Source organism: Amphiprion ocellaris, chromosome 23, assembly GCF_022539595.1.
Source record: "Amphiprion ocellaris isolate individual 3 ecotype Okinawa chromosome 23, ASM2253959v1, whole genome shotgun sequence".
Lineage (NCBI taxonomy): Eukaryota > Metazoa > Chordata > Actinopteri > Pomacentridae > Amphiprion > Amphiprion ocellaris.
In genome coordinates, this window is record NC_072788.1 from 19,713,171 (window position 1) to 19,737,332 (window position 24,162).

The following is a 24,162-nucleotide window of genomic DNA, read 5'->3' on the forward strand; positions in this document are numbered from 1 at the left end:
TGCTTGGAAACCGGGATGGATCTATTGGTCGTGATGTGGATGCTGAACTGCTGCATTACATGAGATTGCAAAATCTGTAAATGTGTAACTGTGTCTGATAGGGGCAGGGTGTGTACTCTTTGGGTGTGGGTGTGTATGTGTGTTGCTACAAGTGAGTGTATATATATTTGTTGATCTCTCAGCACTTCAGAAGGAGGGTGGGGATGCCCATCAAACATTATATTACAAATAGGAACTTGTACTGGAAGACATTATAGGGCTTATTGTGTAATAAAGAAAATACTTTGATCACATGGTCACACCTTTTCAGCAGGTGTATTGGCATGTATATTGAGGGAAAGGCTTTGCTCTTACAGGAATTTCTCAGACATTTCAATGTACAAGATAACCCAACACTTTCCTGTCTTTATATATTTATTCTTGAGTAAAATCAATGTCTTTCTCCGATTAAAAAGACAGTTTTCAAGTCTCTTATTTGGGATTACCTTATGGATGCTGTTTAGACTATGAAGACATGTCAGTGTCAAATGTCAAAGAAATGTTGGCTGCTGGTTATGGACCACTGAGCATCAAGGAATCATCCCCTGACGACAGTGTATGTTACATTAAATATCCACAGAAAATCTCTGCTCTGCAGTGTTTTTTTTTTTTTTAAGTTTATGTATTTTAGCTATCTATCTGATACATCTGCATTATATATAATGACACCTTTCAGTCAACATTTAAACACAGTATATTCTGGTAAGACTACACCATGCATGATCTGCTTTTGATGAATCCAAACAATCACTATGTTATATCATTATTCAAACCAAGCAACACAGTTAACCTAGTCTATATCTGAGTCCTCAGATTTCAACTTTAACCTTGAAGGCTATCTACTGTGTCGTTTTGCTCTGTTGTCATATGAGTTCATATTTTGGGTATCACCTTTGTGTCAGTAAGTTAAACCATCAAACTTTGTTGTCCTTAGCAACCGGTGTGACTTAACTTTACATGTCCACATTGACCTCTGGCTCACGCTACAAGCATTTGAGCTTTATCTGTAAAATGGAGACATGCTTCAGTCTGATCCTTGCTTTGAAAGAACCGTGGTTTTGCAAGTGTTTGGCTTTCAGGTCACTACAAGCAGAAAATGAAAGACAGAGTTCTCTTGTATGCAGTTACAATGCCACATAATGACAGATGGACAGATCGATGACCTTTTAGGATTAAGTGATGATTTTTGGGAGACTCTGTGTGACATCCAACCTGAGGTCTGACATTAGGGAGGGAACGGCTATAAAATAATTTTCCATCTACCTACAGCCAACACACCCAGACACAATAATCTTAGACTCTGTTTTATCTCAACTATTAAACTCCTTAGTTTCACTCTCAGTTGACGGGTGGAGAAGGAAGACTGCAGATTTTACCTGACGATGAGAAAGAGGGTCATCTGAGTCTGTTGTGGTAACAAAACAAACCCAACATTCTCAAAGACGTTGCTACTTATGAATCAGTGTCCTTTTACTAGCCTTTAAGATAGTGATATGATTCTGCATTTGAAAATTAACAGAAAGGGTCAGAGAGATAGGGGGACACATGATGACACATCCATTCTTCACAGTTGCATCAAAACCAAAATATTAAGCTATTTATTCATGATTAACCTTGAAATCAGTTGTATCAGTTGTATGCTGAAAGATTTTTTTTTCCACAAGTGCCATTGTCTGTGCATAATGGACAATCAGCCTGTTGGGCCCCATCTTGATTTGGCCTGTTATTGGTGGTGAAGGGATAGAATAATACATCCCACTGAAAGCTTCTAAAAGAAAGGGACATCTCTAATAATCACAATTAACTGTGAATTATGAAATTCAAGTTACATTTTTATTGCTTCTCTGTCTGCCTCACTGCAAGAATGTTCTTTCTTTTTTGTTCTGTATTTAGACTTTTCTGATGGCTTGACTTTCTTTGAGTCACATGGGTGGTAACTGTGTAAGCATCATGTTGATGAAAATAACCTTTAAACACATCAGATCTGTTAATGGTGACTGGACTTGAATCGTAAAAAGATCAACACAAATCGTTACATGTGTGCAACGGTGGGTGTGTCAGTGTTCCAGACTCATAAAGATACTGAAACACGAGGAAAGTCCTCTAAAGGGAGGACCTTTGTATTGGGCTTCCACTTGACTGAATCATTTCCATGTAATATCCGATGGGTGTGACTTAAGATTGTAGGTACAGTACAGTTTTATTTTCAGGGTCTGAAGTTTAACTTAAATGTGGGTGAGTTTTGAGTAATTTCCTAAGAGAAGAAGTTGACTCTTAAATATATTTCCAAGCCTTACAACATTACAGAAATTGTGTGCTCGAGATATGCCTTATTAAAAAATGTCCAAATGTTTAAAAGTCCAGTCAGTGATGATCAGTAGCACAGGTAGATGGTGAGGCTGATGATGACAAGGTAATTAACTAATCACCACTTCAGAATTTCAGATTGACATTTGGCAGGTTGCCCCAAAATATTCTAAAATGACAGATTTAGAAAAATGGTTTTAATAAACAAGATAGTTGGTGTGGATTTACAGCTACAACCCAGGGACCAAACAGCAGTATTTAATTAAACAGCTTGTGATCTTCAAGAGTAAAGAACTGTATCAGGTCAGCAGATCAAGAATCTGCTCAGCATTTTAACATTCACAGGATTGTACACTGTAAACCTGTTGGGCGGTTTTGTGCTTGGCAACAGTTTTGACTCTCTGAGTACTGTTCTTTGTTTAAACTTTGTAAGGTATTTAATTCAATTCAATTTTTCAATTCAATTTTATTTATATAGCGCCAATTACAGTCAAATTGTCTCGAGACGCTTTACAGAACCCATATGCCTGACCCCCAGAGCAAGCCAAAAGGCGACAGTGGCAAGGAAAACACCCTTTTAACAGGGAAAAAAACCTCGAGCAGAACCCGGCTCTAATGTGGGGGGACCCATCTGCCTGCTGGCCGGGCGGGTTGAGAGGGACAGAAGAGGTAGAGAGGTAGAGATAGAGGGGTAGAGATAGAGATAGAGGGATACAGATAGAGGGGTAGAGATAGAGAGGTGGGGGGGTGGGACACAAGGACCATAAAACACAGCCACACATCTGAAGCATCCAGCATCCAGCTCTGGGACCAGGGACACTCGGAGAAAGGACACAGAAAGAAACAGAGTGAATGTAATGCAATAATGGTATATATAGTAAATACATAGGTAGTTAGAGAAGGGCTCAGTGCATCCAGAGAGGTTCCCCAGCAGCCTAGGCCTATAGCAGCATAACTAGGGGCAAACTAAAGGGACGTCAAGAGGGGAAGTCAGTTGTGCAAATGAAAACACCAGCTCACCCCGTCAGGGTCACCCAGTCAGCCCTAACTATAAGCTTTGTCGAAAAGGAAGGTTTTAAGCCTGGTCTTAAAAATAGAGAGGGTGTCCGCCTCCCGAACCCAAACTGGGAGCTGGTTCCACAGGAGAGGTGCCTGATAACTGAAGGCTCTGCCTCCCATTCTACTTTTAGAGATTCTAGGAACAACAAGTAAGCCTGCAGTCTGAGAGCGAAGAGTTCTGCTAGGGTAATATGGTACTATCAGGTCTTTAAGATATGATGGAGATTGGTTGTTAAGAGCTTTATATGTCAGAAGAAGGATTTTGAATTCTATTCTAGATTTAACAGGGAGCCAATGAAGAGAAACCAATATAGGAGAAATATGATCTCTCTTGCTAACTCCCGTCAGTACTCTGGCTGCAGCGTTTTGGATCAGCTGTAGATGTTTCAGAGAGCTATTGGGACAACCTGATAATAAGGAATTACAGTAGTCAAGCCTAGAAGTAACAAATGCATGGACTAGTTTTTCTGCATCACTCTGAGACAGGATGTTCCTGATTTTCACAATATTTCTCAGGTGGAAAAAGGAAGTCCTACAGATTTGTTTTATGTGCGAGTTAAAGGACATGTCCTGGTCAAAGATAACACCGAGGTTCCTCACAGTAGTACTGGAGGCCAATGTAATGCCATCCAGAGTAACTATATGCTTTGAAAGCAAGCATATTTACCTTGCTATGTGAAGTGCCATGAGATGACGTGTTGTGAACTAACGCTATATTAACAAAACAAAAGTAAAAACTGAAAAGTTCAGTGGAATTTGCATCCTAGGGTTAGACTGTCAACACTAAGTTCTATTACGATGTGTTGTGGGAGAAGATTGGGCACACACAAACTGAACTGGGGCATGCTCCTTTCTGCCAACACAAAATATACTATGCAAGATATATATTGTATATATATATCTTGCATAGTATTTTTTTTAAAATATATTTTATCTTACCTGTTATGATCGTTTTATCCCACGAAGGAGATGCACTCATATTTAATTGTAGATATGTCCAATGACAATAAAGGCACTTGATTTGATTTGATTTGTAGCTCTTTACCCATCGTCCTCACAACAGTTGGCTTTCTGCGACCTAATCCCCAAAATTAAATTCAAGTTTAAGGATCACGTTTTAACACAGCGGAGGAGACGTAGCGCACATTGTATAGTACTTATAATGTGCCTTAAGGGGCGCGTATGTTTGAATCACGGCAGTGTTAAATGGCTGCCCTTTCAATTTGATTAGCATGACTCTGTCTGATTCTGGCCAGTATCCAAGTATGGACTTCACTGTCAAATAGCCAATTAACATCCCAACTCCTCATTCATGCCTGTCACCTCCAGAGTAGACTATTGTGTAGCTGTCCGTAGAAAATTTTCCCATTTCTATCCATCGTACTTCACTGAGTCCCAGGATGTTTATTTGATTCCGTTCTGCTTCCCTCTTCACATTTTCTACCCTTCTGGTACATCGTTCTCACATTCCATGTTGTGATTTTGAGGATTTCTATGTTTTTCATAGCAGTTTTAGGATGATGATTGGGACTCACCTGATGTGCATGAAAATCCCTACCGAGCGAGCTGTTAAGTCTTCTTGAGGCTGTAACCCCATACACGCTGTTGTGACTAGATTTTGGTTGGACTAGCAGGTTTTTCTTGGCATCATACAGCAGTGGTTTGCCATTGCCTTCTGGTGTCTATTTACCCATAAATGGAGCTATTTAAGCCATAGCGGCACCCTTTCAGGCCCTACCACTCCGGGTCAGAGTGCACCGGAGAACAATGACAATTAAGGGGTTATTCCACCTTCCCCAAAGCCCACAGGTGAGCCTTGTCACTGGATGCAGTTTAATGTCATGCCCAGGCAAATTGTGGGTGGAAAGAGTAACCAATGAAGATGTGCTTATAAGAGCAAATGTGAAAAGAGCAATGTTGGCAACCATCAAATCGAGAAAAATTAAATTCCTAGGACATGTGATGAGAAGGAATGGCATAGAGAATCTTGCAGTAACAGACAAAATAGAAGAGAAGAAAGCAAGAGGACGCCAGAGAATGACATAAATTGACATCAAGGACTGGACAAATACATCGAAGGCTAACACTGTACTACGTACAACGTATGACAGAGAAAAGTGGAATGGCATGGTCGTCAACATGATTAAGCAAGACTCCTAAGAAGAAGAGGAAGTGCTTTCAGGATGGGACTTCCAAATGTAATGCAGGAGCGCTGGGAGCAGTGTGTCACTGTACAAGAACATTGTTTGAGAGGAGATAGAAGCCAAATTTTACTCAAGTACCTATTCTGATTTTTATAGGTGTAGTCTGAGAACTTCTTCATCACATGTTGAACTTGATTGAGTCATGTCGGAATTGCATGAAATTCAACAACTTTAAATGAAAAAGATTCAGTCACATTAAAATGAACTGAGTCAATGGTTTCAAGTTCATCTGGAAGAATCTGCGAGAGTTATCACATGATGTGACGAGCAGGTGGGAGACTACCAACGTCTGGTGTGCAGGTGAAAAAGGTAAGCATAATCTGTAATAATCTTCCCCACAACAAACTGTTGTACATAAATGTCATAAGCAGTTTGTGCAACATTTCAGCTTTATTGCCTAGTGGCTACAGTAAAAAGATGCAGAGGAAAGTGAAAGCAAGGACAACAAGTTTAAAATCAGTCTGCAACTCTTTTTTAAGTGAAACAATGAAGAAGATGACAAATAAGCTGATCAGGCGTACAGAGCAGCTGAAATAATGTGAGGAAAGAAGAGGAAACTGTACTGTGGTCATCGCATTAAATCATGCGTGCGCATGCTTGCCAAAAAAATGCACTTTTAGAAAGGTCACTTCCCTTACACTTGAAATTTGACACCAAAGTCCAGCCTCATGGGCTCTACCAAAAGTCTCCTGGACCATAAAAATCCCTCTTGATGCATTTGTTTTTGCTGATTTGCATGATGTGAAATCCAGTATCGTGGTCTGCTTTTTGTATTTTGACACAAAAGTTGGTTTACACTACTGCAGGCCTGAGCTGCACACTCAACTTGCATATTTCGCATCAGTCCAAAAATTTGGTTGCCATAGGCCAAAAAATCTTCACAAAGGTGAGGTTTTGCAGAAAACACCTACTTCTCAAACACTGCAAAATCAACAAGTTCATTCAGTTAAAAAAAGCTGAAACTGATTACATTAAAAATTTTAAGTGACACTGACTCAATCTTGTTAGTAAATAGAAACCTCTATTTACCAATTTTTAAGTAAAAGTTACATAGCTATTTCAAGTGACACCAACTCAATCTTTCAAGTAAAAGTAACATTTGTTATTGAGTAATTTTACATGTTTTTTGTTGACATTACAAACAACAATAAAGTACTATAAACTCAATTTTTTTGTTTAACTTTATCATAATTCTATTATGTTCTCTTTAAGTAACTATTTATGCAATTCTAATCAAATTTTTCTTAGTTTAATTAAGCTGTGCCATCTTCCCTATAATAATAATAAAAAAAAAATCTTAATTCCAACTTAAAACAGGATTTTGAAGTACTGAAAAAAAACTTGAAATTAAGTTTAACCAACAATTTATAATGAGTCAGGGGAAATATCTTTTCCTCTACAGTAAAATGGATTTTTAATTTTCATCTACTTAGTAATTGGTGGCACAACCACACATTTTTAAGTTGATTACTCATAAAATCAAGTTGTTGCAACTGCTTTTTTTTACAATATGTAAAAGGAATTTTAAGTATTATATACTTACTTATCATTGTTATGAACCCAAGTTTTTAAGTTGACAACTGTTGTAAAAGTTAAGCTGCTCCAATGAATTTTTAAAATATTTTTATTCTAGCTTATTGCTAGCTTAATTATGCCATCACAACAAATTAGTTATGCCATCACAGCAAAGTTACAGGCCTTTCCGCAGTTAAAACCATAATGCCAAACATGTACAAACTTCAGAACTCCAATTTTTAAATCCTTCCGTAAAACATTTCTAACATTTTGTAAAACTACAGTAATATAGTTCCAAGCAAATTGGATAACTCTCACCTGCCACTGAACCTCTAAAGGTCCAGCACTTTGTTTTTTTAAAAACACCATATAGTAAAGACCTTTACAAACAAGTCTACAAAAGCAATAATGAACATGTTTTCATGGCAGTCAGTTTCTGACACAGTATGAAAAATTTCTCAACAGATTGCTTGCTCATTCATTAGTATGCATATTTAAAGAAATATATGCAAATTGACATGGTATAAGAGTCCAAGCCAGTCCTAAAAGTGGAACAACAGATTTTGAAATACATCCAAATACGTATTTAACAACTGTTACCTGTTAAAACATGAGTTTCAGTGATGATAACAGCATATGCCAAACAAAAAAAACCAACAAGCAGCTTCTGAAAGACTTCAAATGTATACTTGTGTTCCTTCTGATAGCTCAGATTCAGAGCATAAATGATGCCCATCAGCAAAGCACAACACCTTAGAACATCCTTTCCCTCAAGGATTTTGGTTCCCTCAACCACAATGGCTGGAGTCTTGTGGTCGGGTGCTGGGGTCTGCCTCAAACTCTTCTGTGTCCTTGGAAAGAAAATGAAACAATAAGTTAGCATGTTAAAGTTAATGAATTGGATGACTGCTGCTGAGTTCTTAGACTATTGCTTTTACTGAATTCTTCAAAGTCTTGCAATGAGTGAGGAGCATGCTTTCAGCTTCTGTGGGAGGCAAATGTTCCATAAATATTGGTGCTGAAATTGCAATTCTGAAAAACACTGATGACAGTCTCATGTTTTATCAGACGTCGACCAAGGATTTCAGAAAACTCTCTTTCTGTAGAGAACACAGGCACGTGAAAGAGAAACTTTCTGAAGATCTGACACTTTCCTGATTGTCTTTAGAGTGATTTCTTGATAGATGTGATCTAAAGGTCTCAAATTTTTTTGAAAGAACAAAACCAATCTTGGTAAAGACATGACAGAGATTGCACACCATGACCATGGCACAACCTGGAATGTTTCAGTAAACCTGTTCTTGTAGATTTTTCCAATTTACAAATTTTGCATCCCTGGCCATTTGTCACTAATCTGTCGAGAATCATATTGTATCTTTGCATCGGTCTTTGATTGAAAATCTTAGCCACAAGTATAAAAATGTAGGTTTGGATGACATCAACAGAAACACATTAACAACATTTTATGTATTTTGACATCTTAGCAAAAACTGTAATGCAGCCTTTAATATGTCAGAAAAATGTAAACTTTAGCAACCAACTTTTATCACAAAAACTTAAAATCATTTGTCATACAAGTATACCTACTATTTCATTCTACAGGTTTTATAAGCATAAAAGCAATACTGGATGATATGAGTGAAAAAGAGAAAAAAGGAATACTCTGCTTTACTGTTTTAATCTATCCCACAGAACTATTCACAGTCCAAATGCTGCCACCAGCAATTTGCCTACAGAACTTCAAAACTATCTATGTGAATGACAAAAGATTTTTAAAATGATGTCACTGAATGTAATTAGATTAAGCGATGTAACTAACAGTTATACAAACAAAAACTAAATCATGCATTTCCTGAATGGGAAGCTGTTTCTAGTTGAGAAGATTTGTCAGATGCAGCCTAATTGTTCTAATCCACTGTTGTTCTAAATGAAAGAGTGGCATGGACAACTTTCACTGCTAATTGTGAATAGCATTTGTTACACATCCCATGAAAACATATTTCATAAACTGTACTAGCAGGTGTAACCTAAAATTCGTACACAAGTCAATTGTTGGTCATATCAGAATTGATATGCAAAAATACATCATTTTAGTGGAATTAAATTATTAAAGAAATGATGCTCACCTTGAGCATGTTATTCTTAAGCCAATGCCCAGTTTTAACCGTCCGAACTTGTCCAGGCATGTTAAGTGGCTCGGTGAAATTTTTAACTCTAGGTGAAAAAAATTAAGTCATCAAACCAATTTAATTAAGTTTCTTCAATTTGAATTTTGTTTTAAATCAGTTAAAGCAGAAATTTGAGTTGAAATTATAAAAAACATTAAGTTGAGATAATTAGCAACATTATTTAGTCAACACAACCACCATGAAATCATGTTTCCAACTGAACAGACTTATCTAAGTCAATGAATTAAAATGTTTATGTTGCAACTATGCATTTAAGTAAGTGGTGGTAACAGATTCTTTGAATTATTTTTTAGAGTGTGGGTAATCTCATTGAGACACAGGGGCTCATCCTTAAGAAAGACCTGTCCTCAAATACCATAACAAAACAACATTGAGTCACAGACAAACAACACTATGGGGCCTGTGCTAGACAATATAACAATATAACATAACACTGAGTTATAGACAGACTGGTTCATGACAAAACACGACATAGACATCAAAATGGATGTGCAAAAACCCCAAGCAATAAAGTTAAAAAGGAAAAACACTAAGAGCATGAACGAATCCTAAGAGATGATGTTTCCATAATATTTAAGAGATGTTTGAAGTCCCCTAGGGGTTCAACAGCTTCAGACTCTGCTGTAGTGAGTTCCAGGTTGAGGTAACAGAGTAAGAAAAAGCTAATTTGCTGAGCTCTGTGGGGACTGTGGGGATGTTGAATGTACTGAAAGTCCTGGGAACGTAAACTATGGCTGAACTGTTTACGTGACATGTAGGAGGAAAAATATGTGGGCAGCAGACCAAAAATGGATTTGTAAATTAAATGGTATCAGTGAAGAAGTCTGGGCATGGTCAGTTATGACCAGTTAACCAAGGAGTACAAAGTGCAGTTATGTGTCAGTGGTTTACAGTCTGTTATAAATCTAAGTGCTCCGTGATAAAACAGCATCCAACAGTTTGAGAGAATGGGTCAAATAATATCTCCGTAATCGAGTACAGACAAGAAGGAGGCAGCAACAAGCCGTTTCCTGGCATTAAAAGAAAAGTGGGATTAGTTCCTGAAAAAGAAACCTTATTTTAATTTCAATTTCCTTAACAGATTTTGGATTGAACCAATCCAAGTTTCAAAATTGAAACAAACAACATATAAGTCTTAAAGTATTTGCCTCAGTATAAGCAGCATGTCAAAACATCAAACTGACCTTTCTCATGAAACTTTTTCTCAAAACGTTTCCTTACACTTACAAGCAGCAACTTCACCTACAAACAAAAGTCCAGGGATTTCAGAAACATATAGTTCAAACTGAATTAAAAAAATAGTTCAGTGGTTCAGTATCAATCAAGTTTGTTGACCGTTTTATGGGTCATAGTGATATCATTTAATTACTCAGTGGACAAAAGGTCATTTTTAAGGCCCATCAAGATTTTTTTTGGGTAAAATCAAATGTTATTGGTCAAATCCTTTTGGTCAACTTAGATGCAGCGCATAGATCAGTGCCAAAAAGCATGACATACCCTTCAGCCAGTGTGGGGAAATCGACAACTGCAACCTTGTTGAGACAGAAGACTGCAGTGTCTCTTGAACTCACATTGATCAAGAGGAGCCAAACTGGTTTATCATCAATTTGTGGTTTATCTGGCTATGCCATCTAAACACAATACCAGCTGATACACACTGAATACTGAAGCTACAGTGTATCCCACAGAACAACAGTGTATCCCTGGCAGACCATTAATTTTTTTCATCTAATTAAAAAAATTAAAGTACCCAGTACCCTATTGCTATTGTGCTATTTCTTCCCTTTGATTTTTTCCTTCCTCAAACAACTTAAATCTGCTCATCTCGCCTTCACCACTGTTTTCTTTTTACCCAGGCAGTCTTTCAACCATTTCTTTTTGTTTCTGTCCCTAAGTTTTGGTCTGCTTGGTTCACTTTCTCAATCAGTAGAAGACTGATTTAAGTCACATCTTGCATTACTTCTCTTTCGATTCAAGTCTTACAGCTGCAAGTAAACATATGAGGAGGCTTGTTGTTCACCAAGTAGGGTATCAAAACGCTTAAAGCCAGAATAATACCCAATGACACTAACCCCACCTACAAGCTTTGAAAACAACTGAAAAACTAGATTTCTGTGCTTAGTCAGGAAGAACCAGAGGAATTCAAAATTTTATTAGTTATTACTTAGTGGCAAAGTTAATCAAAGGTTTTGCAAGACAATTATTAAAGTTTTTCATTTTAATAATCATTCAATTTAACGAGTTTTATTCCAATAATACAGCATCTGAAACACTAACCATACAAATTCAAAATAATATGCTGACTTACATCCCACAGTTTCAGGTATGTGGAATCATTCTGATGCTGGTATGTAGGGAGAGCATGAAGAACACCAGCACATTGAACACTGACAACAACTTGTTCCTGAAGTGTGAAAAAGCACTGTTAACTTTGGATTTTAAATAGGGAAGGCATACAGCTATTCATCAAAAGAAATGTCCGTGCCGACAATATCTGAAGTAAGGCTGGGTGATGCTTAGCTGTTTTCACAGGACAATGTAAAGAGTGAAACATTTTATGGATGGCGCACCCCGCCCCGCCCCGCCCCGCCCCCCCCGCGCGAGCTCCCCCACCCCACCCAAAAATCTTTTATGATAAAAGAATGTCAGTCATTGAAAGTGTCATCGTCATTCAACCCTGCTATAGCATAAAGTCATGTGAATTCCAACAGGGATTCTCCAAAATGCACAGCTTTGCAATCATCATGCACTAAGAACCATAATAACCTTATCCAGATGTCATATGAGCTGAAGGCCTGATCTAGGAATCTGGGCACCTTCCCTGTGTGTGCAGTTTTGTATGTCCAACTCAGCATAGAAATGGGTCTTCACGTTTGGGATTCTGTGAAGCTCTGAACAAATGCATAACAAGAAAGGCACTCAGAACGTAACAGTCTGCCAAGTTGTCTATCATGGAGAACACTTTCCAACCCCTGCAGGAAACACTAACATCATTGGGCAGCTCCTTCAGTGAGACTGCTTCACCCGCGGTGTCTCAAGGAGAGATACCGCAGGCCCTTCCTGTTGCAATCAGACTGTTCAATCAAGCCTTTTCCCAGTAGTTCATGTCCTCTGTGCACATGAATGCTCTTAAGCGATGGCCTGAACGTGTGGCCCAAGGTGAAGGAATCCAATTCTGTATTTCAGGAAGTGAAACTAAATCAGAAAAAAATTGGGTTCACTTCCAACCATAGTAATAGCTAATTTGAAAAAAATACGCGTGAGTCTGGTACGTCGCTGCGATGGCCGAGTGGTTAAGGCGTTGGACTTGAAATCCAATGGGATCTTCCCGCGCAGGTTCGAACCCTGCTCGCAGCGTACTTTTTCCTCAATTCGTCGAATGTCTTTGTAATGACATGCCGGCCCCTTCCGTACCGTACATAGAATGTTGCGTTTGTGAGTATTTATCACGTTTTCGAGCTTACCTTCTCTCTAATGTTGTGCTACAGCGGTGGAAAAAACATGGCGGCCAAACCAAACTTTACGCACGCCCCCTTACGTCACGTGACCCGTTCAGTACACGGTTTGGTTTGGATCTGTTTGGACCTGGTTTGGACCTCGCTAGAAACTCTTTGATCTTGTTAGGAATATGTTCGAACCTCCGTTCGGACTTGTTTGGAATTTTTGTAAGGCGTTAGGACCATTAGGCAGTCCATTTACTGGCAGGTGACAAAACAATAAATTAATTCATTCTCCGTCCTGTCAGCATTGCTATTTCAGTTATATTTTAACTTTCGTGTTACGTAGCCCGCTTTTCCAACGTAGCTTCTGGCTGTGTACATACGAGACTACGCGGCAAATAATACGACAACATCTGAGGATTACGTGTTATTTATGTGTTTATTTGCCATATAAACAAAGCCGATTTCTCTGGAAAAGCATTAAGATGTGAAATATTGATGCCAAGTGTCATTGTTCGTCCGGGTAATAGCATTTTTTGGAGACTCGTTTATCGATGTTTTCTCCATATTCTTAATGGAGCTCAGCCATTGTGCAAACAATGGATTTGCTGTCCCCCAGTATAAACAGCAATGTATTTATAATGATCAAAATTCATTTTATATATATTTTGATTACACATTCTATTATTGATGTGAGCTAAAATAATGAAAAATAAAGTTTTTTATCATCAAAACATTTTAAAGTTTAAAGTCTAAATAGCATAATCTACACTGAATGAGCTCATGACTAATTAATATAGTAATTTATTCACGTGTAGTGACTCAACCTGTGTTATATTTAATATTTACAGATGACCAAGACAGGAAAGCCAGATAGTTACTGGAGGGACATCTGTTTCAAATATGCTCAAGGCCAATTCCACTTTTCAACTGGCAAACGCCCTGGGTCCAAGAAATGGAAAAAAGCCTTGGAAAAATTGATGCTTGCCCTTTGCAGAGCCATACTAAGGATCTGTTTGGGAGAAGTCTTCAGTGCACCTGTGGGTTCCACAAGGTAGGTGAATTTATTTATTTGATTTTTGTTTTCTTTGGTGGTGACGGTTGATGTTTTTATAGCCTCTTTTTGTACCCTCACCCTAGGCTAAAAAAAAAGCTGCTCAAGAGGATGAAGCGCTAGTGTCAAGGGGGGAACCACCAAAGAAGAGGCTGGCAAAGGAAAAGTACCATTACACCTGCAAGCAGTGTGGCCAGGACAAAAGTAAAAGGACTGGACACACCCAGATGAAGGGTCGATGGTATTGTCCAGCCTCAGGACTGACCCTGGATGAATGGAGGAAGACTTTACAGTAAATGCTGTCACTGTGACTTGTTCTCCCATTTTATGTCTCTGTTTGTCTGTCTGTTGGACAGTTTGTGAGACAGTGTTCATTGCACGCTGCAATAAAGTTTTAATATATTTGTTTGAGCAAAAATATGCCTTCACGTTTTTATCTAATCTCCTGAGGACACTCTTTAGACTTAGGACAGTGAGTGTAATACACTGAGTAACTAAATTCAGAATTAATTTTACAGCTGGTGACAAAACAAACACTTTGCTAAATTTGAAATGTGTTTATTTATTGTGCTGCCCTAAACTAGTCTCTCAAATAACTGAGTTTATCAAAAAGTGAAGGGACAGTCCAAATCACTCTGGTACAGGGAGGTTGCCGGTTCAAATCCCTCAAGAAACATAATAATTGTAGTAATGTTATACCTTGAAATAAGTGCTGAAGCAATAAACAATGGTAAGAAGCCCTCAGAGTAGAAAACAGAATTTATATGCTGTATATTTTCCTTCTTTTCTATTTTTTCCTTTCCCCCCTCAATTTTTCCCTTTTTTTCCCTTTTCCCCCACTGGGGCAGACCCTTTTGCTCCATTTTCGTAGAGCCATTTCCAGGAAACTATGTAACAAACTTAAATAAAACGGCGACACTTACCCTTGTATAGTTCAAACACTGTATCAGCCAAAAACGACAGATAGTCTTGGCTAATACAGAGTATTCAGATTGGGTACAAGAAAGGCACCGCTGGGATTCGAACCCAGGATCTCCTGTTTACTAGACAGGCGCTTTAACCAACTAAGCCACGGCGCCACGCGGTGCTACACGGGAATACAATAGTTTACATACTATCTGTGCATGTTTCATAATTGTTATCTGTTTGTAGCAGATTCAAAATTTGCATTTACGACTTTTATGTGTAATAGCATATTATCATTTTTGGATAAAACACAAGAAGTGAGCTAGGCAACGTTCAAGTTTTTACAGTATGCTTTTTTAAAAATTTTTAAATACACAAGTAGCATATGGTTGAGAGCCACATCAAATCTGGTACAAATCAGTAAAACGTTGGTGGGACGGCTATCAATGTCTTTACATTTCTAGAGAGAGTCTTTAAGTACAATTTCTTTCCTTTTGTGGTTTCCTGTCTCCCTCTAGTGGGTAAAAAAAATACATTCAAAAAGTGGGGTCGCTCCGGTCAGACCGACTATCCCATTTCTCCATGCTATATAATATAAAAATAAAAGTATTTAGTATGTCCCCAATGCATGATACATAGGCTACATGCTGTATACTGTATACTGTATGCCAAAAATACCCAGATGTCCAACTACATCCGGTAGAATTTTAAAATTAGCATGCTTTTCTGGCCATTCTGACCCACTATGTCAAAATCATATTTTTTTGAGTGTTAGTTCAACTATTATGCTACAAACATACCGTTTCATTCATTTAAATCTTTTAAATTCTGTCAGGTGTTTAACATACTGATCACTGAGAAAACACGCCCATGCCAACTGTTGATAGTCACAACTTAACACCAGGCGCTGCCTGTTTAATGATGAGCCGGAAACCGAATTACTGTCTCACCAAGAAAACCAACAACATAGAAGCACGTCTACTGTTGTGTTGTGTTTGTGTTGTGTGTTAGTCTGTGCATTCAGTGGAACAGTTCCAAAGCAGAAAGCTGCTGAACACTTGAATTTCCCTCGGGATATATAAACTATCTATCTATCTATCTATCTATCTATCTATCTATCTATCTATCTATCTATCTATCTATCTATCTATCTATCTATCTATCTATCTATCTATCTATCTATCTATCTATCTATCTATCTATCTATCTATCTATCTATCTATCTATCTATCAGAACTTCAAGCTCTGCTCTCGAATTGTATGTTGTTCACAGAAACACACACAGACCCACAGCAGCCTCCCGTCATAACAACACACAGCAGAACATTAGTTTGATTTGACAACATGAACCAGAGCAAACTGAGGCCACATTGTCAAAACTACTCTCTCACAGCTGTGGATCAAAGTGCGATTTTTTTTCTCACTTCTTACAAAGTACAAGAAATAACCTTCACAATTCACAAACTCGTTTCTTATTTCTTCTTCACCACCCACCAAACACTGTATATCTTCACAAGCTAACAGACTGTTCTAAAAACTACTATAGAAAATCTTGAGTGTTTATAATAAAATTAAATAATCATTCCAGTGATGGAATGCAATTTTTTGATAGATAGATAGATAGATAGATAGATAGATAGATAGATAGATAGATAGATAGATAGATAGATAGATAGATAGATAGATAGATAGATAGATAGATAGATAGATAGATAGATAGATAGACAGATAGATAGATAGATAGATAGATATGTGTCTTGCAGAAACTACCAGAGAAGGTGTGGCATAAATGAGATGATGAGATGAAAAGAATACTTTCAGTACTGTACAGTCTGAAAGTCTTATATTTTTTGTAGTCCTTGTTGCATCCTTGTAAAGTTTTTGTTTATTTCACGCCTTTATTTTCCACAAGTAAAATATCACATGCAAAGACATCACAAATGAAGAAACTCAAGAATTTCTCATTCATTCATCCATCCCTTTTCTTCCTTTTTGATAACATAAAATAAAATAAATTGCCAGCGGTTAACGTTGTGTCAGTGGCGGCTCTGCACAGGGGCCTGCGGGGGCCAGTGCCCCTGTGCTGATTATAGAATCCGGACAGGCCAAGGCCTTGGATTTTAACATATTTGAGGAACAGTTTGCCAGACAGCATCACAGCGGTATTCTGTCAGGAAACCAAACCATTTCTGTTACATGCGATTGATTTCAAATGTTCCCGATGTTCCACATTTCAACACAGGCAGTGATAACCACATTGTTTCAGTTGATGCATTTTTTGTAAAAAACAAAACAAAAAAACAAAACAGAACGTTTGTTTAATTTTATTATAAAGTAAAATAAAAGCTTTTAATGCTTAAATATCATTGTTGTCGTTTTTTAATGTGCCATTGTGATTAAACATTGCCCACCCCCCACCCCCAGTAAAATTTGTCTAAAACCGCCACTGCGTTGTGTGAATGACAGGTTACGGACTGAAAGTGGTTTTTAAATTTTTTTTTTTTTTTAGTGTGTTTTCATTTTGGACGTTAGTTTTGGGTTCTCAAGGGTTTGATGAATCTGCGGCCACAGACGCGGAGTTCGTGGGCTGGACAGGCAACCCTCCCAGTTAAACAGGATCACCGGTTAAACTGGAACACCAGCATTGTGCTGGCAGATGGCAGCTCGTACACACTACAGGCTACGATATTTACAGATAAAACAATATAAAAAAACTAATCATCTTTGTGCTGAGGACCATACCATGAAGCAAGTTCGACATAACCATTGTGTGTAAAGTGCAACAAAACCGACAAAACCTGTAACCCCAGCCACAGATAACTGATATCACGATGGTTATCACGAATACAGGCTTGCGAATTCAGACTAAAGGGGGGTATTTATTACTCCGCCAAGGAATGCGGCGGAGTTATGTTGGTAGAAAATCGTTAATCGTGTCTTAATATACATATTTTTAAATGATTTTAATGTCAACATACCTAACCCATTAATCTGACTTCACAGTACAGCCCTTTGATTACTGAGATCTAACAACAGCTAAAAATAAATGGACTTCTGGGACCAATTTGAGACTGCCAGCTCACTCTTTCTGTCTCTTGTGTAGATTTGCTATGTCAAAAATGTAGAAACTTTACAACATTTATTACTGTTCTCAGAATGGAATGCACACATACACTTGTTTTCTCCTGTGTGCAACTTTCATTTTCCATGAGCAACTTCCTGTTACTAATCATCCCAACCACCTCAGGCTGCCTCAGCTTCCTCTTCAGTAACCAAGTACCTTATCTGTTATTGAAACAGCTACTGTCTAGCATGAATACCATGTTGACGCTTTGCAGGCTACTACCAGAGTCTGTAAATGAATGCATCAGAGCCACGCACTTTCATGACCCTCAGCAGAACTTTTGAATTTTTTTATTCCTTTATCAAAGAAAACAATTTTTTTGACATTCTTATAAAAAACAGGGAATGTGTTCATTGGAAAATTAAATATAGAATTAATAAATAAACTAAAACAGCATAATAAGAAGTATACTATGATATATAATATAAATGAACAAACAATAGTAAGCGAATAACACATATAAAACAAATATGTAAAGAAAAGTTTATTCTAACCCATTCAAGCTGTAAGCTCTTATTGCATTTTGTAATACAACTTTGTTGATCACAGGTGCTGTTGAGGACTTTGTAAAGATTCTTCTATTACATCTGTAGACGAGATTAGTCAAGTATCTGATAGATAAATGAAGAAAATTGAAGGAATTCTATCAAACTGTCTTGTATTTATGCATTTTCTCTGAATTACTTTACCACATGATGCGTTTCAGGCAGACCAGCTCAGCAAACAAAGATGATGATTTTTTTAAAGTTATTTTTTTGGCCTTTTGGATTTATTAGATAGGTACAATTGAGAGGCAGACATGACAGCAGGGAGAAGAATAGGGGATGACATGCAGTAAAGGGCTGTGAGTGGGACTCAAACCCAAGCTGCTGCGTCTGGGACTAGCGCCTGTTCATGGGTCACCCCCTCAACCAGTTGCCAATATAAAGGCATGCTTTATACTCAATGTCATCTAAATTACATCTAAATAATTGTCAGCACAGAACTTAGAAGTAATCATTTCTGTCTGTGTAGCTCATAAGAAGTGAAATGGGTCCAGTTGGTAGTGAGAAAGTAAGAGGGATACATATCACAGAGGGGACGCTCTTTAAGGGAAATGTTGCACTGGAGAAATGACTAAGATTCTATAAATAAATGGAGCTGTGTTTCATTCACACACATGTTTTTTCCATGACAGCCAGGGGAAACCAGCATGCACAGTTGAGTAATGGTGGTGTGGGCTGGGCTGGGTTAACACATACCCTACAACCAGGAGGATGATCTAACAGTGTGCTCTGTGACCCCTTTATTTGAAACTAATGTGTTTCTCTTTATGTTATTAAAATGTTGGTATTTACTGAGGTCAGCTGTGAATTGTGTGCTTTGGGTTAAGTCCTGACATTTGAAAGACTGAACTTTCGTTGTTGCACAGAGGATGATGTGAAACACTGAGAAATGTTGACTGGGGTTGAAGAGGTATGTTTGTTATAGTGCTGCAAACAGTGAATCACAGCAGAGAGGTGTGAACGGGTTCGCTCAGTAAGTGTTTGTATTTAAGTCTACATGGTTTTTCCCTGAGACAGTCAGGCAGCAGAAACCCACTAATGAGGAGGAGGAAGAGGGACAATCATGGAAGGACAAGCCCCTGCGTGCATGTACTACTGACAGAAGTGGCTGGAAAAAGCTAGTCTGAAAGACAGCATGGAGGTACGAATCGTGGCATCACAAGAACAGATACTGAGCATAAGATCAGATAGTGGGTGAATAAACAGCAGAAGAAGGCAGTAGTGATAGATGTAGCAATCCCAAGTGGCAGCAGCATCAAGAAGAATTTAAATTGTAAATCAAAATTATTAGCATAATGTTTTTTTTACTTTACAACCTACAACACAGCCCACTGCGGTAAAGGGCAGAAGACTGTTGTACATATTTGTTTTATCTTCTTGCTCAGACCCGTTTGTTTTTCATCCTGGAAGGAACTCAGCAAATTGTTATCAAGGTTCAGGGACATGTGGGTACACAACTGTACACACTCACAGACACTGACTCACTGCCTTAAAAATGGTCAAAAGACACAGTGAAACACTGTCCTCTGCAGGTACAGAGGAAGACATGAGGTTGTGTAAAGTCAGACCTTGATGTGTATATACATTCAAAAAATATACAAATTGAAGACCATCAAGGCATGTACAGGTAGAGGAATGTCAACACCAGGGAAGGGATCCACTTCTTTTAACCATGGCCTCTATTTCTCTTTGACCCAGGAGTTGTAGTTGCCTAAACCTAATCAGACTTTAATAATTAAGCTGGAGGATCAGAAAATCTGTTTGAGTACTGAAATAAGATTCTCCAACAGCGGGGGAACCAGATGAAAAGATGCTTGTACATGCTTGTTTTAGAAGGCAGCTATACACTGCACAGCCAAAAAAAAAAAAAAAGTCACACACTCTAATATTTTGTTGGACTGCCTTTATCTTTGAGTATGACATTTATTCGCTGTGGCATCATTTCGATAAGCTTCTGCAATGTCACAGCAATTATTTTTGTCCAGAGATGCATTAATTTTTCATCAAGATTTTATATTGATGATGGTGGAGTTAGACCACTGTGCACAGTCTCTCCAGCACATCACAAAGATTCTCATTGGTGCTGAGGTCTGGATTCTGTGGAGGCCAGTCCACATGTTAAAATGATGTCTCATGCTCCCTGAACCACTGATTCACAATGTTAGCCCCATGAATCCTGGCAATGTCATCTCCGAATACACACGTGCCATCAGGGAAGAAAAACTCCACTGATGGAAAGACCTGGTCATTCAGTATATTCAGGTAGTCAGCTGACCTCATTCTTTGACCACATAGTGTTGTTGAACCTGACCAACCCCAGATCATAACCCTAACCCCCACAGGCTTGTAGGCATTAGCCATGATGAGTGCATCGCTTCATCCGCCTTTCTTTTTACCCCGATGCACCCATCACTTTGGAACATAGTAAATCTGGACTCATCAGACCACATGGCCAACCACATTTGATCCTTGAAGATGAAGGTTCACCACTATCCTTCCAGATTTTAATGATATGTTGGACGGTTCTTAACCTGATTTTAGTAGTTTCAGAAATCTCCTTAGTGTAAGTTTTACTTTATGGGTTTTCCTCAAGCAGGATCAGAATTATTTATACTGAAGTGAAGATGCCCTTAAAAGATTTGAATGTATAATATCAGTGAAACCACAAGAATCACATAACAAAAGTAATTCAAATGTTCATTTCCACTGCATTTCTTTTCTCTGTGTTATGCTATTACTGTTAATGAACGCACCAGACCATCCATGGAAGCACAGGCTGGATCCAGGATAGATTTCTTCTACATTTCTTCAAGCTACTCACAATTGTCTTGGGTGGAGCAAAATGAAGGATATGGCTTTCGTGTGGTATGTTGCTAGCCCAGACATTGTTGTTGTTACATGTAGCGAGAGGTAGATTTTGAAGACAATAACGTGCAGATAGCAGAAGGAGTGGACAAAGCCAACTGAAATGAGCTGCCAATGGCAAGTTTATACCAGCTTGCATCCAGTGAGTCAGACTATGCTTGGTGTGGTATTAGAGAAGAAGTATGTGAAGTGTTCTAGACTGTACTTATGGTTGCTTTGCCCGGTTTTTTGGAGGGTCAACAGGAACTGGTCAGGTTATGCAACTGTTTGTGTTTTGATGCTTGATCAGCACAAGTTAATTCATGAGGGTAGCGTACCAGTCTTCTGTCTGTACATCAGGCCTGATTCACCACAACCTCACCCACTTACTCACTCTCACCACATGCAGGTAAACACAGGCCATACAGTACAGTTTTCCATTTGTTTTGTCTTTCATCTGCTGCTTTGTAGTTTACCGTCTGAGGTCACACTGTATATTCTGTTACCCACTATGCCCTTTCAGCATGATTCTGCTTAGAGCAATGGACAGATTATATAACAATATCAGCTTAAATGATGCTTGGAATACACTAGAACTGTGAGGACATGGTCACATGTCTTCAGTAAGTTAAGGTGTGCCACAGTGACGTTTGGTCTTTACACAGTAATCATTCTGTAACACATTGTTTGATATGTCACAATGATTTTATTTGTCCTTAGTAGTAGCTAAATACTAAACTGTGAAATAACAATATAACAGTGTCTCACTAATAAATCAAGAAAACTATGTCTGTGTTTGTGTTGTTTGCTTTTCTCAACAACTATTCATCGATCGTGACTATGGTAGGGCTACGACCAATCTTCTTTGATTATTACAATGCAATCCATGTCTATGGTGTTAGATAAGTCTTAAAATTATAGCATGACTATTCAGTGTAAATGAGTGATCCGTAAATATATTTTGGTTTGGAAACGATACCAAACCCTTTAGCTTTGGGCCAATTCTTGAGGCCATGAGCTCAAGTCAAGTCATCTTGCACTCTGTGAAGATTTGCAGCCGACAAGCCCAAATGCAGATCTAACCAGAGACTACCCAGAAGTTCTCTCCAGAACTGACTTGCAACACAAAACCATTAGTAAATTAAATATTACTCATTAATAAAGATATTAATTACAATGAAGAAACACCTTCAAAAGGATACCCTATCAGAATATTGTACAGGGTATTTGTAAATTATGTTATTTGGTAAATAGATATAAAAAAGTTTTTCAGTTTTTGTCACACAAAGCACACTTTCTGGATATCTGGGGGAAATGGCTAATTATTAATAGGTGACACAACTTGGGACTAATTTTTACAAAGCCACTTTTATGTCTGTGTTTGTTTGTTCTGACCTTTATTTTTCTTAATAGCTGGCCAAAGACATACACAAAAAACTAAACTGCTGTCAGGACACAAGGGTCAGAGAGGGGTCCATATCAGAAAATCTGCAAGTGTGAAGTCAGCTCATATTCCTCACAACACTTTAAAATAGTCCTCATATCTCAGTACTCAGTAACAACTTTTGCTTTGCCCCTTAGGATTACTTTAATGACTACCAGGCCAGTGTGTGCTATTTTGTGTTGTCGTGGTAACAGTTGATTCCTATTTTCCCAAAACTCCCAGAAGGACTGAGTAGGTGGTACAAAACCAAATTTCCATTCATAACCTAGATAGGAATGTACCAAGTTCTGGGTTGAGTAAGTTGTTGCAGCTGTGCTGATGCTTTTTTATATTTTAGTCAATAATGTCTAAACAAACAGCAAAATGATACTGAAACTGATACTGAAAGAAAAATCTTAATAAATTCAAAACTCTTAAGGCCGTTGGCCCATTGTTTGCAGATATGAGTCTCTCATTTGTCTGGTTGTCTTTGTTCACATTTCAAAATTATTAGTGCTAACCACAGCCTTTTAATCTTTATAATAAAGTAGTTGTAGTACACTTTATATTGAAGTAGCTGTAGTACGTGATTTAACAAAACAACTAAAGTGTAACCACACTCAAATACAGCCACTGAAAAACAAAACTACAACCAGTAGAGCTCAAGAAACCAGGCGCTAAGTACAAAGTACAAGAAAGTGTAACTGGACCTATAAATGTTCTTCACATCTGTTTGATGAAGAAAGATTAAAGGGAGACAAGAGAATGACTTCAGACCATTTTGGTTTTTCAACTTCGTCATCTCAGTTTATAGGTTTTTGTCTTTTTCTTTGATATCATCGTAAGACTGCAGGCGTGTCATTCTGCTGAAACGAGTGTACATCATCTTTGCTTCTTGTGGACATTGAGACAATTTGGTGATTTTTAAATGGTTTATTTGCATAGTATAAGAGATAATTTGTTTATCAGTTAATTTATCAGGACATTTGTAACATGTCTGGTAGCAAGTTAGAGTGTTTCAGCCTAAAATGACTATCAGACTTTAAATCAATACACAGTTGTTGTGGTCTGCGTTTTTTATTTCTTTTCCACTGTGACATATTAACAAAGCTCTACGCCTTGACACAAATTTTGAACAGTTCATATTGCAGCTTGCAGATTTATTCTCCCTTTCATAAAAATACTCAAACATTTGTAGTTACACTGCTGTAAGTCTAATATCAGGTCAAAGATTGTACCAATGCCCTGTTTTACACATTTTCTTTCATGGTTGTCATGATTGAGCTAAATGTGATTCTAACTTGCCTTATTTAGGCAAGTTAGAATCCATATCCACAGGACAGAAAGTAGAATGTGGGAAAAGAAAAAGCACAAGAAAAGCAAAAAAAAAAAAAAGCAAGAAACGCAAAAAACAACACAGAGCTGCTTCAAAGGCTGACCACAGCATTGAAGTTTGCGCTTTTCAGGTACCAGAGGAAAGGCCATATAAATTCTCCTTGAGTTGATGGCCAAT

General features: G+C 38.0%; 1 long non-coding RNA gene and 2 other non-coding genes across 3 annotated transcripts; 2 read left to right on the forward strand and 1 right to left on the reverse strand.

The window, feature by feature from the left end:
- Positions 1 to 11,988: 11,988 nt before the first annotated feature.
- On the forward strand, positions 11,989 to 14,605 carry LOC111567624 (uncharacterized). The gene is made up of 3 exons (XR_002746075.3): positions 11,989 to 13,018; positions 13,605 to 13,807; positions 13,894 to 14,605. It is a non-coding gene; the product is annotated as an uncharacterized LOC111567624 (long non-coding RNA).
- On the forward strand, positions 12,589 to 12,670 carry trnas-uga (transfer RNA serine (anticodon UGA)). The gene has a single exon. It is a non-coding gene; the product is annotated as a tRNA-Ser (tRNA).
- A 207-nt stretch (positions 14,606 to 14,812) lies between the features above and the next one.
- trnat-agu (transfer RNA threonine (anticodon AGU)) lies at positions 14,813 to 14,886 on the reverse strand. The gene has a single exon. It is a non-coding gene; the product is annotated as a tRNA-Thr (tRNA).
- Between the last annotated feature and the right edge of the window lie 9,276 nt (positions 14,887 to 24,162).